This window comes from Pogona vitticeps, chromosome 6 (assembly GCF_051106095.1).
Source record: "Pogona vitticeps strain Pit_001003342236 chromosome 6, PviZW2.1, whole genome shotgun sequence".
Classification (NCBI taxonomy): Eukaryota; Metazoa; Chordata; class Lepidosauria; order Squamata; family Agamidae; genus Pogona; species Pogona vitticeps.
Genome location: NC_135788.1, coordinates 100,760,674 through 100,780,285, shown reverse-complemented (window position 1 = coordinate 100,780,285; position 19,612 = coordinate 100,760,674). Strand labels below are relative to the sequence as shown.

Sequence of the window (19,612 nt, the reverse complement as noted above, 5' to 3'; positions counted from 1 at the left end):
CTTGATGATACATGATGATGAGAGGATTATGATGATGAATGCAGGTTTGGCCTTGGAGCCTGCTATCTCAGGTATCTTTCAATTATTGGAATCTGAAAACCTGAAGTACTCTATGCTTCTCTGAAGTATTTGGGTTCAGTGGGCATGAAGTCCAGATGGGCTTCAATCTTACCAGTACCTTTAAATTTAACAGATAGGCAGAAGGAAAATATACATTAAAGGGGACAGTTCTCTCACCTTCTCCCTACATCACTCTCTAGTGCTTCCCTTCTCAACATATAATGGCTTACAACGTCAATTTCAGTAAACAACTCTGAGATCTAGTATGTCGAGTATTACTGGAGCCACAATTTGCTGCATTAGGCAAAGCAGAAAATGTCCACTCCCCTCAAATTACATAATTATCTAAAGCCAGAAAACTGTAAAGGGGGAAATATGGGAATTCTATTGAAATTTCAAATTAAATAGCTAACTAATTAGCTAGTTGGATAGCTCTCTGGTTTAGGTATCTGGCTGCAGAGCCAGACATTGGGAGTTTGATTCCCCCACTGTGCCTCTGTTTGAACTGCTGTATTTTCATAATGACCAAAATCTATTGCCTGTATCTAGAAAGGGAAAAAGAGTTCTACCTATTTTCTTCATGCCATGCATAATTTGATAAAAACTCTATTATGTCCCAGTCCTTCTTTTTCCCCTCTTCTAAACTAATATTTCATCTCTGTATTTTCCATTCTCCAATATACTCCTGTTCTTCTTCAATCCCATTATTGACTGGTTCCAAGTGAGGCTCAACGCCCTTCCTCAAGCATTGTATTTTAGAGGGGTGCAAATGATGTCACTCTGCATTTATAATTTTCCTGCCATACTTTCCAATCAGTTCTTCTGACTTTTTTTCTTACTAGAACATTTTAATATATTGGAGCCATGGTTCACAGGTGGAAGCACTGAGACCTTCTGATTAGGAGAGAGAATGAGATTTTTCTGTCACCTTTCTCTGGTTTCCCTTCTCTTAACTTAGCTGCAATTCTGACAGTTCTTTGTGCAGGTATTTTTGTTCTCTTTAGGAAAAGACAATGTAATCCAAAATATTCTGAGGTGTCTCGATCTTGAACAGGCAATTAAGATCCATTAGATTTACAAGAAACCAGTTCCTCCTAGTGAAAAGGACTAGAATGGATTTGCTGATATGGAACAATGCATATGTATACATGTTAAGACTCCCCGTGTACATCTGGCTGTGAGGAGGAGTGTCTGTACTTCCATGTTACCACCCCACCACTGCTGACAGAGTTTAAAAACCCCTTTCTTGGAACACTCCCCACTTCCCTGCTTTTATATCCAGCTGTATCCCTATTTTACCCTATACCACCCTGCCTCCCAAATTCACATTTAGGACTCTCTCACACCCTTCCTCTACCAACCCTTCTTATTTTGATTGTGTTCTGCTAGGTTCCCTGGCACAGCCCCACCGATCGTATTTATTCAAAACCAAAAGCTAGCTAACTGTGTAACTCAAAATAAAATAAAATCAAAACCCATCAGACTGGATCAGAATATATGCATTTTTTTTCCTAGCTGGCACAATCTCAAGAGATGTTTGCTATGATGGTAAGCAGGAAGTGAGGGGTTCTCTGGACAGAACTGTTGGGGGAGGGGGGATCCAAGGGAGAGTCAGTGTTTCTCTCTGAGGAGATGGTGCACTTTTAACACTGACTGGAAAGTGCAGCAGGGCTGGAGGCCTCTTCCGCCTATCTTTCAGAGAAGACATCAAGGCTGGGAGATGGGGAGAGGCTCTGCACCGTCCTTTCTCTGACCACCCACCCTTCCATCCTCTGTACCAGTGGAGACTACAGTTGGCACTGGTACAAGGGTTGGGAGAGAGGGCGGGAGAGTTTTGCAGAGGTGGGAAAAGATATCCATCCAGTTGTCATTATCTGCAGGAGTCTGTGAAAGGGAAAAGGGAGAGAGAGAGAAAAAATAGAAAAGGATTTTAAAAGTTTGGACTGAGAGAACACAGTTGCAAAGAAGACTACTTTAAAAAGACAGGAAATCATAAGCATTCCTAAAATACCAATGGGCTGAAGTCATCGCTGGTCTGTTGGGCCTGTCTACAATAGCATATGGTTCAGTGAGGGCATGGTTTTGGATCGAAAAAAAGACTTGTCCAAAAGAGTTTCTACTTAGAACGATCCATCATTTCCCTTTAAGAGCTGTTGTGTACCTTTCTGGTCCAGCGGCAGGGCATGCATTCTTTTTAGCATGCTCAAAGCCTGTTTAGCTGAGAGATTCCAAGAGATAAAGTGGGGGAGGGAGAGAATGAGGGAAGAGAAGCAGGGAGCGGGGAAGGGAAAAAACGGAACATCACTGAAGGAGGGAAAGAGGAGCCAAATAAATAAATAAATAAATAAATAAATAAATAAATAAATAAATAAAGATGATGATGATGATGATGATGATGATGATGATGATGATGATGATGATGATGATGATGATGATGATGATTATTATTATTATTATTATTATTATTATTATTATTATTATTATTATTATTATTATTATTTCACTTTATCCAACCTTCCCCAGATGATCAGGGGAAGCACTTAATTGACAGCAGACTGGGCTACAGGAGATTTTTGCTGTTTGGACAGGATGAGCATGCCAAATACCTTTTTGCTCCTTCACCCAACCTCAGCAGACCCTTTGTAATCTGATTCACCCCATACCCAAAATGACCAGTCTGGACAGGCCCATGTGTCTAGACCAGGGGTCTCCAAACTATGGGCCATGGGCCACATCCTGCCTTGCCTTTTTATCCATCCTGGCTAACATTGCAGGCTCAGGTCCATTCCTTTCAGCCCGTGCATGTGTGCATGCATGTGGGCTTGTGTGCACACATGCGCATATGTGCACGTATTCCTTCAGCCCTCAAAAATGTGGAATATATATGATGTGGCCCTCATGCTGAAAAGTTTAGAGACCCCTGGTCTAGACAATCCATATACAAATTTTGGCTAAGCCATGAGATGGCCTGTGCTGAAGGTTCATATGTCCTACTTCCCCGAAAGTCTCTGTGGGAAGGATTGCTTAGAGGAAATCCTGTACTGGAAGTGCTATCTGACTGAAGTCCTCTTATTCGAAAATTATGTACTGTATATAATTTTCACATGCTCTACCAGAACTGGCCACTAGAGGGAGACCCAGACCATGTTAAGTATTCTTCACTAACAAGCATTCATAGCACCATCTCTTGCTCAATCTGGTAGCCTGGTATGGTAATACAATATTTTCAGACCCTGTATATGTGAGCCTGTGGATACTGATCCCATGGATAAAAGGGTCCTACTGTATTTAAAGGGTGGGTGTGGAGTATCAAGCATGCTGCCGTTGCCCTTTTGATGTAGCAATACCTCCTGTTTATACCATTTATTTAAAACACTGATACTCAAGACAGCTTTGCAATTTATGTTTTAAAAAGGCAATCTTCATGAAATAACCACAGAAAGACAAGAGAGCAAGCAGACAGCGTTGCACGTAAGACTGACATGTCATCAGATGCCCAAGCCCTTCTCTCTCCCCCCAAGTAGTTTTTGGCTGATACCTAAATGTGAAGGGAGAAAGGAGGCAACTAGCAAAAGATACAGGGAGTTCCATGGATGGAACTCATCATCATTACAGAGTTGTTGTTTCCCTGGCAGCCACTCACTACGACTCTACAAACGCAGGTTCCTAGACCAGGATCTCAACGGAAGATGACTTGGGCATAAGATTGCAGCGTGAGCCAAGGCATTTTACCTACAAGGTGAAAAACAAGGCTCCAAAGAACGGTCTTAACAGTGGGAGAGCCACATGTGTCCTTTCAACACTTTTCTGTTTTTGCAAATTAGGGTGCTGTGGAAAGCAAAGTTTGGCCTATGAAACATTTTTCTTTGGAACAAGATGCATGCTCCCTATGAGTCTTGTATACACAATTAAGCCTCCCAGAAGTACAAAAGCTCCTTGTTGGTGCTTTTCTAAAACAGTTGCAGGCAAAGTGATCCCCTTTTAGTCCACACATTTCTCTCCTGTCTCTTTAGAACTACCTACCACAGGCAGGCACATGAAATATTTACAGAGAGTGAGTGGAAATCATTCCATCCTGTTAGTTAGCATTTCATCTTCAAATAAAGCTCTGTTTTGCTGTAAGATAAAGAACAAACATCCTTTAACATGGACTTCTCAAAAGCAATGGCTCCTGTACAGTGGTGCCCTGCATGACGACAATAATTCATTCCCCTGAAATCGCTATACAGTGAAATCGTCGTCATGCAAAAACAGTTTCCCCATTGGATTGCATTGAAAACTGGTTAATACGTTCCAATGGGGAAAATACCTCGTTGTCCTGCGAAGAGCCTCCATAGGGCAGCCATTTTGTGAGCACCGATCAGCTGTTTGTAATCGCTGTCTTCCGAAGCATGGGTCCGTAAAACAGCGGGAAGCCATTTTGCGAAGCCGACGATCAGCTGTAAAGATCGTCGTCTTGTGAATAAACGGTCCGTGAAGCGCTGACCAAATTGTCGTGAAGTGGAATTCCCCCACTGAAATGCCTGTTTTGCAAATTGCTATAGCGATCGCAAAAGTCATCGTCCTGCAGTTTCATCATTTAGCGGGGTCGTCGTTATGCGGGGCACCACTGTATTCAAAGTCCCAGAAGGCAGACCTTCCCACATAAAACTTTCTGCAAATCACCACACTTTCCCTTCCCCTCATTTTCTTACAACCAGGCTCAGCTACTTTAGGTACTTCCTCTTTGGTCTTTCATCTCAGTTGCCTACTCCACCTATTTATATTCAGCCAGTCATATTTACTTATATAAAATATATACACTCTGCTTTTCTTTACACATGAAAAGAGGCTTAAGGGAAAAAATAATAATATAACACATAAAATGCAGTGAAATCCATTTCAAATGTCAATAAAAATAATTCACATTAGTAAAAATCAATTGCATGCAGTAAACCTGAGACCAAAGTAAAGTAATTGAGCCTCAAAAATAGTAAGAGGAAAATTGAACTTCAACCCACACCAAAAGCTTGGCGAAACACAGAAGACTTGGTAACTTGCCTGAAGCTTTTGAAGTGAGGAAGTGAACAAATGGCTGTAATTTGTGGTCTTGTGGTAAAGAAGGATTAAATGAGTCAGATACAATCAACTAAGTGCTAGGATGGAAGTTTGGAAAATCCAGGTCCTAGTTTGCTCTGAGCCACTGAAGTCACTGGGTGACCTAAGGCGAGTCACTCGCTCTCCAAGTGGCCTACCTCACACGGTTGTCATGAGGATAAAATTATGGAAGAAGAAAGCCACCTATGATACCTGGAACTCACTGGCGGAAAGTGCACTGGGAAGATCTAAATGCATCTAATACGTAGTTCCAATTATGAGAAAGAAAATCTTTCTTAGGGATTAATTGGAACAGGGTCATTTACTCATGACTCACACCCAGAAATTTTTTTTGACTCTCTGCCCATTGAGGGAAAAAATAAATAAATATTTACCCTTTGCTGGACTGATGCCAAATGCTATGGAGACAAGGATGCAAACCCCCCCAAACATCCTTTCATTTAAAAACACAGGATCTTCTTACAAAGCAGCCTTCCTGAGAATTTCCTGTAAAATCATGTTCCAGTCCAAGAAAATCAACCCAGAATATTCCATGACTGTTCAAAGTAAAATGTCTTCATTTTATCTAAACAATTGATGCCCTAGCTTTCTACACCCCATAACAAACTAGAGGAATTACTCAGTTAAAGAGAAAAACAGTGAATTAATTTTAACAGCTTGGATGTACTATTCCATATAGGATATAACCCAATGGGATATAAGAGTATATTCCACTGAACTCAGTGAGATTTATTACCGAGTAGACATGTATAAGAACGCATTGTTTGCCAATTATTTTTTAAATAGATTAAATCTCCATAAATTCTACCTAATCTCATAAAGATGGGCTGTTTCTTTTAAATGTAATTCCAAGCGCAATTTAACCCATATATTTTTTTAAAGCAGGACGTCTCTTTAATTATTGATAGCTTTTTTTAGTCAATCAACTTGCTTTTAACAGATTTGGCTTAACAAGTCCATGATATGCTGCAGCCTTTTTTTTGAAAAACATCTACCTATTCAAGAAACAAGACCCAAACAAGACCCTCTCCACATGCAGGCACTGAGCAGCTGGATTCTCTCCAGAGAATTATGTTTTCATTGACAAACCTGCCAAGGGGACAGGTGCTTCAATTTAGTATTATCCCTGACCAGGTTAGCTTTGCTAAAATGAGGATTCCTCTTTCCGTTGGATTGAACAGCTTCTCTCATTTAGGAAATCCTTAACGTCCACAGCCTGAAGAGCTTTTTCATTTCATACAGCTGAAATCAACTGAGATTCTGTTCCCCTGTTACACGAAGGCAAAGATTCTGTTCCCCTGTTACACGAAGGCAAAGCCTACACCCGCTTGGGCATAGATTTGCTTTTGTGTCTTTAATTGCTTCCCTCCGCTTTCAGTCCCACATCAGAAACGTTCACACATTTACACAAATAGCAGCTGAGAGTTACAAAGGCTTGCGTCTAGTGAGCTTGTGGCTGAAGTGAGATTCGAAAGGAGGACGCTGAGTCTCAGCCGCTATACTACAGCACACCGCAGCAGCTTCGTGTGTGAAAATACTTTGCAAGCATAAAACCTCTAGGCACACAGATTCCCTGTTTACAGAGAAGGAAACTGCCTCATTAGAGTATATACCCATCTCAGCCCTGCACTGTCTGCTCTGAATGGCAGGACAGATTTTCTCAGGGCCATTCCTGCCATTAAGCAAAGTGATGCAGCTGCATCTGGCAAGCAATTTACAAACACAGTTAGTCCAGACCTTATACAGTGGTGCCTCGCTAGACGATGATAATCCGTTCCACTGAAATCGCTGTTTAGCGAAATCATTGTCTAGCGAAAAGCATTTCACCATTGGAACGCATTGAAACCTGTTTAATGCGTTCCAATGGGGAAGAATCGTCGTTGTCTAGTGAAGATTGGCCACAGGAAAGCCGCTTTGCAAATCGCCGATCAGCTGTTTAAATCACTGTCTTGCGAAGCTTAGGTCCTGAAAACGCCTGTATGCGAGCGTGGAGGGAGCTGTCAAAATCGTCATCTAGCGAAAATCGGTTTGCGAAGCAGGGACCAAACATTGTCCAGCGAAATTCCCCCATAGGAATCACTGTTTTGCGAAGCACTATAGCGATCGCAAAAAGCCAATGTCTAGCGAAAAAAACTGTCATGCAGGGTAACTGTCTAGCGAGGCACCACTGTATTTTGACTGCAAATTAGGGGGAGGTTTTCTGACTTGTGAAAAGTATACCTGGTGTGGTGGGGTGTAGTAGATAGAGTGACGGACTAGGACTCAGGAGGCCTGGGTTTAAATCTCTACCCACCCATGGAAATTCACTAGGGGTGTGGAACTGGTGAAACCACTCCTTAAATATACAGTATCTCACTTACCTTGAACACCATTTAGGGTCACTATAAGTCAGTTGTGACTTGACAGCATATAACAAGAGAGTCAAGGCAGCTATGTACTTTGAGAGTAATGGGGCATTGTTTGCTTTTCTACCCTAGGAAGCAAATATCTTGGTTTGGCTTTCCCTATTATGTGCCACTTGGCCAACTTAACAAGGATCAGAACTGGAAACCTCCTGCATATAAAGCATGCTGCTCCACCTCTGAGTTATGAGCCCTGTCATAGGTCTACACTGGCCATCATCAGCCATGTGGATTCCTTTTAAATCGGCACCACAGTCCAATGTGATACTGGGTACAAATGGATGGGAATCACCTTAGTCAGGGCTTAGCTACTGTGTACATGGTAGAGGGACAGCTAAGGAGACACATATGTAGTATGGACAAAGTGAACAGAATGGTTTTTCTACTTCTCTAATGATGTTAGAGCTCTAAGTCATCTCATCAAATCAATCTGCAAGGTACTTGTGAGAGAGAAAGAAAAGAAAGAAAGAAAGAAAGAAAGAAAGAAAGAAAGAAAGAAAGAAAGAAAGAAAGAAAGAAAGAAAGAAAGAAAGAAAGAAAGAAAGAAAGAAAGAAAGAAAGAAAGAAAGAAAGAAAGAAAGAAAGAAAGAAAGAAAGAAAGGGAGGGAGGGAGGGAGGGAGGGAGGGAGGGAGAAAAGGAGTTTTACTGGTCCATCAGGAAAAATGTTTAAAAATACCAAATTAAAATGAGTTGGGCAATACCTTTATCAAAATCAGCCCAAAAGCCATCCAAACAAGCTCACGTTTGAATTCTCAAAAACCCACGATCAGGCTAAGTACTTCTTTATACCATCTGGCTAAATGGAGAATCCTGGAGAATGGAAGATGTATATGCCTTTGAACTACTTTAGTTTGTCCTAGTAAAATCATTGCCCAAATGTTGGGTTATTTAATTAATGGAATTCACAGCTACAAGACATTGTAACAAGCTTATAAGAGGAATATGAGAAATTAATGAAGGATAAAGCTCTCAGTCACAGCTGGCTCTGTGTAACCTCCCGCTTGCCTCTGTGCACCAGTTGCTGGAAAAACAAGTACAGGATGGAATGATTGAATGAACATCCTGCTTATGGGCTTCTCATGGGCATCTATCTGATCAGCAGAACAGTTTGCTGGACCAGAAAGACCTTTGACCTGATCCAGCCGGGCTCTGCTTGGGTTCCCATGGTTACAGGTATGCTGCAGGGGTCTCCTCTTGATCCTTCCTGCACAGTCTCCCCATGCCACCAAAGCACTACTATTACAGAAGATAACTATCCTCAGCAGTCAGGGTGGATAATGCCTAGTGCTGCTGTTGTTATTCAGGGCTTTAAACCCAAGAGTTGGGGGCAGGGGAACAAAACATATAAATCAGAGGCATGTACATCTGTGTTTTTGAACTACAGTTCCCAGAACTCATCAGACTGCAATGTAATCGGGGGGGGGGGGGGGGAAGAGATGTTTGCACAAATCTAGTATAAACTGGCCCCTTAACCAAAGAGGATGGAACAAACAAAAAATTAAACTGATAATCAAGGTTGGGTCCATTATAATAAGGAGTGAAGTGGCTGCCTCAGGTGACAGATTTCCATCTTGATTAAAAGGGTGACTAATTGTACATTATTCCCACAATTTGGAAATGTGCCCCCTGTGAGTAAAGCCAGCCTTTGTGGCCTTGGGCAAGCAGCACTGTCCTAAGGCGCCTCCAGGAGAAGGGTTTGGTAAACCACATCTGAGCAGTCCCTAGCTGGAAAACCCTGAAAAAAGGTCTTACAGAATTGACTTTATTATCATCATCTCCAGGTAGCCTGGGAACTAGAATCCCAAAAGTAACATTTCTAAACTCTGGCTATTTCATTAGCATCTGTCTCTCTGTTTAGCTATCTGTTTGCCATGTACTGCCTTGAAGAAGGAAGACATACTTTCATTTTCCAGTCCCGGGGGGCCAAACTGCAACAGTCAGCCCTGATCTCCCCACCCCCACTGCACAAATGCATAAATTTAGGTCAATTGTTTCTTGAAAATATGTTTGGGAGGGTCACTGCAGTTTATCCGGGGTCAACGGAGGAGGGTGAAGATGGCCAGGGGTGTGGAAACTTGAGTCCAATTAAAGGAACACATCAACAAGAAGGAAAGGCTAAAGGAGGGTGTGGCAGCCCTCTTAGAAGATCTGAAAGACTTTTACATGAAAGCGGGCAAAGATTTGTTTTGTACTCCCCTAGAAAGGAAAGGACATGGTGGTGCTGCGGGCTAAACCGCAGAAGCCTGTGCTGCAGGGTCAGAAGACCAGCAGTCGTAAGAGTGAATCCACGTGACAGAGTGAGCTCCCGTCGCTTTGTCCCAGTTCCCGCCAACCTAGCGGTTCGAAAGCATGCAAATGCAAGTAGATAAATAGGTACCATCTTGGTGGGAAGGTAAAACGGTGTTCCCTAGTCACACTGGCCACGTGACAACGGAAACTGTCTTCGGACAAGCGCTGGCTCTACGGCTTGAAAAATGGGATGAACACCGCCCCCTAGAGTTGGACACGACTGGACTAAAAATGTCAAGGGGAACCTTTACCTTTACCTAGAAAGGAAGCCCAGCTCTAATGGGCTACCTTCAGGAGGGCAGACTTCAGCTAAACAATAGCAGAAACTCCTGGTGGTTAAGAACAACTTAATCTTTGAACTGATCACCTTTCACTCACTGGAAGTCCAATCGTTGGGAATATTCTAGCTCTATCTTTCCTATGCTGAGCACAGAGTTGGTCCAGGTCAGTGGTTTCCAGCCCTGGAGTCCTCAGATGTTCCTGGATTCAAAACTCCCAGAAGCCTTCACCATTAGGTGTACTGGCCAAGATTTCTGGGAGTTGTAGTCCAAGAACATCTGGAGACCCAAGGTTGGGAACCACTGGTATAGAAGATCTTCAAGCCTCCTTCAAATCTTATGATTTGTCTGTAACAGACAAAACAGGTCTCTGTCAGACAGATGTATTGCGCTGCTCTAGCCTATCTTTTTTTTCACTTGACAGATTCTGCTGTACTGTGTGTTGTTGTGAATCACTCAGAGTGGCCACAGGCCAGATGGGTGGTTGGTAAGTAAGTAAGTAAATCCAAATTCTGGTTTCAAGTGAAAGACGCCTCTATGCTCTCCCTGTTGTGCAGAATTCTACTGATGAGAGAAGGCAATTGTACCATGATAAAAGCTTGATCAGAACGCACTCTTCGCCCATCTGCCTTTCTCCTCCTTCTCTTGCAAGACAGTATTGCATGACAATGTTAGCGGGGGAGATAGGCTAGACTGGGCTGCCTTTCCTCCCTACTATGTGGCTTCCCACAGCTTATTTTTAGCAATGTGCACCATTTGTAAGCAAAAAAGAAAAAAAGAAAGAAAATTATATGAACTGCAAACATGGGTTATGCATCAATGATGCCATCTCTCCCATACATTGGGCTATCTCCCTCCTCACCTACAAAACATAATTCCAGCAAAGCTTGAGGATGTTGCCCAGAGCTTGTTGGCTTTGGACAGTAAATCCCAGAACTTCAGCCTACAAGGCCAAAAGCCAGTTACCATGCTGGCAGAGAGATTCATTTTCCAGCACTGAAAGAGAGTTTTGCTAAACTCTGGAAAGCGGACATACAGCTGTAGCCGAGCCCTGTGCCTTCCTGATCTGCTAGTCTACAAGAGGCTGGTTGGAGACAGTGGGAGTTATATTTCAGCATAATTAGAGACAAACAGGTTAGGGAAAGTTGGATTAGGTTGAGCCTTTGTATCTGCACAACACAGTCATAATAGTTTGATTCTACATCGACTGCCACGGTTCTACCCTATGGAATCCTGGGATTTGTAGTTTGATGATATATCCTAGGATTCATAGGTTGGTGAGGCATGTAGAGTTCATTATATTTCATTATAGTTCAGGGGTTTGTACTAGAGCTGTCTGACAGAGAATCAAAAATGCTTCATCAAAGTTCAGGTCCAAGTATTCCATAGCATGCAGGCAAACTTGACTCAAACTACAATAACTGTGCAAAGTATATAAATCCATAGAGACAAAGAGATGCAATACCAGGAGAACCCATGCTACAATCTCCCTACAAGATTACCCTGTCCCAGCCTCTCCCCCCCCCCCCCACACCTTTAAGGCTACAATCTTATACACACATTTATCTGGCCATGAGCAAAACTGAACTAAGTGACAGGCATAGCACTGCTCTGCAGCACAACTGCAGGGCATTACTATTCTGATGGAAGCAGAAGTCAAGGGGTGCTCTCTCTATACCCACACCCAGCTATTCTGTACTAAATGATTGCCTGAAGTTGGCAACAGCCTCATTAGGGGAAAATACACAGATTGCTTCTTTGTTTATGTGTTACACTTATGTCCCACACTTTGTCCAAAGACCTCAAAGTAGCGTGCATAGTCAGTAGTCACACCCCCCCCCCCATTTTTATCATCACAAGAATCCTATGAGGTGGGTTAGGCTGAGAGACAAAAGGCAAATGTCTCAAGGTTCCCTCGGTGAGGATGTGACTCAATTGAACCAGGTTGATTTGGTAAATCACCTTAAATAGACTTGGGATGGCATTTGGATCTGCCCATGGGTCTGTCCTGATTCCGCCTGAATTCCATCCTTGTTCATAACTGTGTTGTCTAGAGTTTGTTTTCCAAAGACTTTGCAGTAGGAGTTGTTGTTGTTTTGTTCCTTCAGACATGCGAGTACAGTAATTCCCCTGCTCTTTTTTATTCTAAGTAGCATAGTGCTTTATCGGACTATTTTTCTGCAACTGAAAATTACCTCTCATCTCCTCTGACAATCTACTATTAATGACAGACCTTCCTGTGCAAGAGGCTGGCAAAGTTTGTAAACACAGCAATAAAGAAAGACGGCAACATTGTGTAGTTGGAAATTCTGAACCAATTTGCATCGTGCTAAACTCAGAGTAATTGGAGGAATACATTGGAATGAACTTGCACTCTGAGTATGACATCCAGATGGGAATCTGAACCCAATCCTAGTCAAACACTTTAACCATTACAGTGTTGTAACTATGCCACACAAGTACTAGGATCATGCTGTGCTTCACCCAATCAGCCGAACACCATTTAATCAATGGGTCTTTTTAGATCAGGATAATAGAAAGGTATGGAGGGGGGGGGAAGTGAAGCTGTTACAGCCATTCTTATTCACCTGTGGCATAGCAAAAAGAAAAATTCTTCCTTATGCACCCCCCACCGCACCCAGATTTTAACAACTTCTTAGCTGATGCCAAAGATTTATGGGAAGAATTTTCTTTTCTAATTGCTCATCATTCTTCACACTGACTTCTGTCTAACAACTGTATTATGAATGGAGTCCTAAACTACATATCTACATAGGCAAGTGGGATATATGATCAGAAATGTCTCACAGTTTAATGGGGCAAGGGGGGGACTAGCATAAGAGGTTTGAGCTAGACTGTAAACATATACAGGGGAAGCCCTACAATACTATTGCTTTTGCTAGTTGCTTGTATCTCACCTAAAAATCTCATCACTTGTACATTTGTTGTTGTTTAGTCGTATAGTTGTGTCCGACTCTTTGTGACCGCATGGACCAGAGCACGCCAGGCCCTCCTGTCTTCCACTGCCTCCCGGAGTTGTGTCAAATTCATGTTGGTAGCTTCGATGACACTGTCCAACCATTTCATCCTCTGTCATCCCCTTCTCCTTTTGCTTTCATACTTTCTCAACATCAGGGTCTTTTCCAGGCAGTCTTCTCTTCTCATGAGATGGCCAAAGTATTGGAGCCTTAGTTTCAGGATCTGTCCTTCCAATGAGCACTCAGGGTTGATTTCCTTCAAAATGGATAGGTCTGACCTTCTTGCAGTCCAGGGGACTCTCAAGGGTCTCCTTCAACAACCACAATTCAAAAGCATCAATTCTTTGGCAGTCAGCCTTCTTTATGGTCCAGCTCTCACTTCCATACATTGCTACTGGAAAAACCATTGCTTTGACTATGCAGACCTTTGTTGGCAAGGTGATGTCTCTGCTTTTTAAGATGTTGTCTAGGTTTGTCATCACTTTCCTCCCAAGAAGCAGAAGTCTTTTAATTTCGTGGCTGCTGTCACCATATGCAGTGATCATGGAGCCCAGGAAAGTAAAATCTATCACTACTTCCATATCTTCCCCTTCTATTTGCCAAGAGGTGATAGGACCAGTGGCCATGATCTTAACTTTTTTTGATGTTGAGCTTCAGACCACCCCCCTAAAACCCATATACCTTCTGCATTTCCTCCATGCCTGGAAACTAGCTTTGGATTTCTCACCACATGTGGAAGTACAGGATTGAATGCTACATTTGCTTGCAGGTCGTTGTTGTTGTCTTTAACGTGGCATGGAAATTCAGCATGCTGGAGTCCATGTTCCCTGCTGAACAGTGCTTTCTCGTATGCAACATTTAAACACGAGAAAATCAAGCACACTTTATCTGACCTAAAGATCTGGGAAATGTTTAATTCGACATGGTATATTATTTCTTCAACATTTAGGATTCATTTTTCTTGTCTGTAAATATCTATGTGGTGGTTGTTCTCCAACCTACATTGGTTAAAGGCTTCAGATGTCAGCGTCACTTTCCCCCAATGATTGGCTGGGGGTGATGGATGTTGTGATCTAAGCCAACTGGAGACCAGCTGGTTGGAGCTGGCTGCTGCAGAGACTAGAATATTGATAGATTTTATAAACAAAAAGGAAACTGGATGCCTCCCCAGTGCCCAGGCAAACAGGTACCATATAGCATCAGCTATAAATATCACCATTGTCATTATTTACTATATATATTTATTATATTCCACCAACAAAGAGAAGCATAAATAGTCTACACACACATAGACCCACACATATGCATGCCTAGAAGCAAATTCAAAACTCCCTAGACCTAGCCTTCTATATAAGCAGGAAATCAGACTTATTCATAGACTCATAAGGCACCCTAAGAGTCATCTAGTCCAGCTCCTGTTCTGTGCAGAAAACCTACAACTACACCACACACCCAGCCTCTGCTTTGTATCCCTCCAAAAAACCAGAACCAACCACCACCTAAACTAGTCTGCTCCACTGACAAGCCGCACTTACCATATAAGCAAGCTGCTTCTAATGCCTACCGAAAGTCTGCTTCCTTAAGATACTTACTTTCTGGTTCTTTTCCTCCGTCTGGAGCCAGGGAGAACAAGCCTGCTCTATCTGCAGCATGACATACGGTGGGTGGGAAACATATTAATGCCTCCTTTTTGCTTCCTCTTCTCCAAGGTAAATCTACTTAACTCTTCAATGTATTTTGTTCAGCATATACAGACACAGAGTAAGGAAGCATCCTTAGCTATCTCGCTGAGGGAAGTCATTTTCTTATGTAACATTCAATTTATCTGTGATGCGATGGTTTACTCAGAGTGAAAATAAACACACAAGCATGCTATTTGCCACATTTACACCTCATCTCTCCTCCTATGAACTCAGTGCCTCTTTTCCTTCCCACTTTATAGTTTCATGGCTATGTGGGGATTTAAATAATGTCTTCAGACTGAGCACCCTAACCACTACATCAGACCTGCTTTCAGCAAGGCTAATTGCCAGTTGTGTACCTACTTACTCACTTACAGTGGGGTCTTGACTTGAGAACTTAATCCGTATTGGAAGGCGGTTCTCAAGTCAAAAAGTTCTCAAGTCAAATCTGCATTTCCCATAGGAATGCATTGAAAACCATTTAATCCGTATCTGCCCTTTTCTGTCCATAGAAACTAATGGGAAGCTGCTATTCCGCCTTCGACCACTAGAGGGGGATATTTTGTTTCTTTTTTCTTAGGTCAAGAAAGGTTAAGGGAAGGCAGGGAAAATACAGTCCAGGCAGGACAGTACCAGGCAGTCCAAAGACTGTCTCCCAATCCACTCTCTAAACGCTGGGAGGAGTGAGGAAGCAGACAGGCACCCTTTTCACTGCCCAACAGTTAACTGAAAGTTCACTTTTTGCACTTTCCCTGCCTCTCACAGGGGTTTTTTTTCAGTTCTTAACTCAAATTTAAGTACTTAAGTCAAGTCAATATTTTCCTATGAGAACGGTTCTTAAGTCAAAATGTTCTTAACTCAAGCCCTTCTTAAGTCAAGACCCCACTGTACTCACTTGGACACTTATGTACTTACACACCGCCTTTCTCCCTAAAAGGACCCAAGGCAGCTTACATCATTAAAAGACGATATCAAAGCTAACAACAGTGGATATACAAATACTAAAAAGGATCAAACAAATGCCATACAAAAAACATAACCAACACCAAAAACACATTCAAAGGAGTAAGATACAATTCATTTTAAAAAAATCCTCTCGGGTGGCTAGTCATTCGGGGACAGCTTGCCTGAAGAGAAAGGCCTTTGCCTGCTTGCAGAAGGACTGCAAAGAAGCAGCCAGCCTGGCCTCTTGTGGGAAGGAGTTCCAAAGTCTGGGAGCAGCAAAAGAGTAAGCCTTCCTCCACCTTCCTCCATGTCCCCACCAAGCAGACCTGTTAAAGTGGCAGGACTGAAAGAAAGGCCTCTCCTGATTATTTTAACACTCGAGCACACAAAGGAAGATGTGGCCCTTGAGATAGCTTGGGCCCAAGCCATTCAGGGCATTATAAATTACAATTAACCCCTTGAATTCAGCCTGAAAATGGATTGGCAAGCAGTGGAGCTGTTATAATGGGGGGGGGATGTGATCCATGTAACAAGCCCCAGTCAGCAATTTGGTGTGGTTACAAAATCTTGTAAATACATAAAAAAGTTTCCAGACACATTCCATAGGCAGCTCCACATAGAGAGTGTTACAACAATCCAACTGGGATGTAACTAAGGCATGTGGCACCATGGCCAGATCAGATGTCTCCAGGAATTGGTGCAGCTGACACACTAGTTTTAATTGTGCAAAGGCACTCCTGGGCATCATAAAAAAAAACTGGTCATCCGGGCTTAGAAGCAAATCCAGGAGCATCCCCAAGCTGCACACCTGTATTTTCAGAGGGATTGAAATTTTTACTGGTCATGCTTTGGTACCTTTAACTGTAGCATGACAAATAGTAATTTAGCAAGTAACACTTCTTCAAATCCTGGAGAGAAGTTCTGGGGGAAACAACATCTGCTGAGTTTTGGTACATCACACTGTTGTTAAAGGCACAGGGATGAGGTCAGAGAAGAAATAAGATGGTAGTGTTATCAATAACCCACCTCAGCACCATGAAAGTCCATGATAAGAATAGAACCTCTTTTCCTACTTGTTGAAAATAGCTGCAGAGGAAAGAACATGGTACAGATCTGTGCCACACTACCACAGCAAGACGGGGGTGGTGGTTATGTTTTCTCACACATATTTCTGAATTAAAATCACTTACAACCATCTCAACTACTGCTTGTGGCATTAACTATTCTACCTTCTTCTCATTAAAAATAAGTGAGATGAAATTAATGAGATAAGAAATACTATCACAGATAGCCATTTGTTCAGTTTAATCCCCAGAAACCCTCATGAGCTATCAACTTGAAGGTCTGACATGCTTTGACGTGCTATGAAGCCAAAAGCAGAATTTTTTGGTATCTCACTTTCTCCCCTTTTTTCAGATTTAGAAAAAGAGCACTTTTTAAAGAAAAATTCACCTTTCATTACAGAATAGAGAATTTGGGTTATGCAACACTGAGGTGGAAGGATGCTCTAGAATAGATGTGGCCTTTACTTTACCTAAAAGATGAACAAGGAACAAGAGGAACCAGAATTCCTGTGGGACCTGTAGGACTAACTAGTTCTATTTTTCATAAGCTTGCATGTGTCCCAGCATACCTCTTCAAATGAATGGAACTATCTGGAATAGGATTTTATCAATCTCCTAGAATAAGCTTTGTTGTTTAGTCGTTAAGTCATGTCCGACTCTTGTCCCCAGAATAAGGTATGACCAATGAATTAGGAGGAAATAAGATTGAATACGTACGGTTGTGCAGGATGAACTTTAAAGCAAGGATTGCTGGCAATAATGGCTTATGGACTAAGCAGACAGAATGCCTCATACACATATTCTTTCCTATTTACTCCACATACAGAGGTAATGGATAACTTTTTCCCCAGCCTTCTGGTCCAATGGCAATCCTTACTAGCTCTTCCCAGCATGGCACCAGGTGGGGATTCTGGAAGTGGTGGCCAAAATATCTAGAGGGAAAGAGGTTGCCTGAAGGGCTGTTGTAAGAGGGGGGATTAAAAAACACAAGTAAGGTACTACCCACTATATAAGGAGCTGCACTGATAAAATCCACCACCGTGGAAGATGGCTTATGGCTTTGCATGGTCTGTTTGGATAGGCAAAAACAAAAACAAAAAAAACAGACCAGCTACAAAGCAGCCTGTTACACAGAGAGTAGCGAAACCACACCTGTCAGAGTTCTCCCTTCCAAAAAAAACACAGGAATGTGCCAAGGGGTCTTGCTGTCTCATCTCTTGCCTGAGAAAAATGCCCTTGTAATTAAAAGAATGTCCTTTTGCCAAACCGGGGAGTAAAGGTCTAGCAACGCTGAATCCCCAAGCCTTGCCTCGCTGTTGCATCAAAACCAACGAACAGTTCTGTGGCACCCTGAAGACTGAAACGTTTATTTCAGCCTCTGCTGAAAGCGCCTGGTTTGGTGGGGGGATACGGCCAGGGAAGAGATCCTACTTTCCGCTGGTCAAGGCTGCAACCCTCTGCCCAGTTTTCTTAGGAGTAAGCCGTCCTGAACATAGCGGGACCCACTCCTAGGGACGTATGCTCTAGGCACCAGGGGCAACCCTAAAACCCAGCACAACAAACACTGGCTCGAGAGTAAAGTCGCCCCAGAAATGCGACGGGGCTGATTGCTGGGCAGGCACGCCTAGGCTAGGAATGTGAAATGCGGACGGTAGGCAACGAGGAGAGGGTGCCCGTTGGATGCTTCCTGGACGGGAGAAAGGAGACCCCAAAACACTGAGCCCCATTCCTTTACCCCCATCACCCTCCACCCCGCCCACGAGCAGCAGCCCCCTTCTCTTACCCTTTTCTGCCTCTTGTCTCTCGGCTGAGTTCCACCCGCATGAGAGGAAGCAGAAGAGCCCAGCCCTTTAAAGTCCCCCTTTCCCCCCCCACCCCACCCCACTTTCCCTCCCTCGGGCTCCTCTGCCCTCTATTCCACCCCACCCCAATCGGTGTGGGGTGTGGCGGGAAGCTGTGTCCTGCAGGGCTTCCTGTTGGGGGGGAAGTGAGCTCAGAAACCCACGATGAAAGCTCCCGCACCAGCCTGTAAACAGGAAACAGCAGCTGGGGGGGGGGGGAGAGATGGGGGGGTCAAGGGCAGGGCGGGTTAAAGAGTGCCCTCTGAAGAATGTCGGGTGGGGGGGGCAGGCTTAAAGCAGAAAGATTCCAGGAATCTTGGTTTATCATGCTTCTCTCCTATAGAACTCACTCTTCCCAAATTCTTAAAACGTATATTTGCATCTCTCTCCCCCACACAACAGCTTTGATGTGTATGTGTGTAAAAGAGATAGAAATAGGATTGGAACCCTAAAAGCAACTTTTCAGCAACTTTTCCACAGGGACAAAGATACTAGTACTACTACTACTACTTTAATAATAAGACTAAGAAGAAGAATAAGAGAACCATCAACAAGGAAAACAGAAGATCTCTTTCACAAGACTTAAGAAATCAAAGGCAAATTTACACCAAGATTAAGAATGCCGAAAGATCAACAGGGCAATATATTAGCTCATCAGGTTAAATAGATGAGAGGAGGTCAGCAAAAGTTGGAGAAAAGTTGCAAGGATGACAGATTCCTTTAAAAAATGGATTTAGATGAAGAACCTGCAATTTTAGAAAGTGAAGTGAAAGCTATTCCCAAAGGAATTGAAATAAATAAATCATTAGATGGGATACCAGTACAGCTATTTCAAGCTACAGATACAGAATCTGTCAAAATCCTAAGAAATATGTGCCAGGAAATATGGAAAGCAAAATAATAGCTCATGGTTTGGAAACATTTAATATGTATTCCAATCCTAAAGAAGTGAGACATTGAAGAATGCAGTAATTA

The 19,612-nt window shown here is 42.8% G+C and overlaps 1 long non-coding RNA gene across 1 annotated transcript; it reads right to left on the bottom strand.

The window, feature by feature from the left end:
* Positions 1-1,908: 1,908 nt before the first annotated feature.
* On the bottom strand, positions 1,909-18,663 carry LOC140708462 (uncharacterized). The gene is made up of 2 exons (XR_012088668.2): positions 18,580-18,663; positions 1,909-1,944 (listed from the first exon to the last, which is right to left on the bottom strand). It is a non-coding gene; the product is annotated as an uncharacterized LOC140708462 (long non-coding RNA).
* Positions 18,664-19,612: the final 949 nt, after the last annotated feature.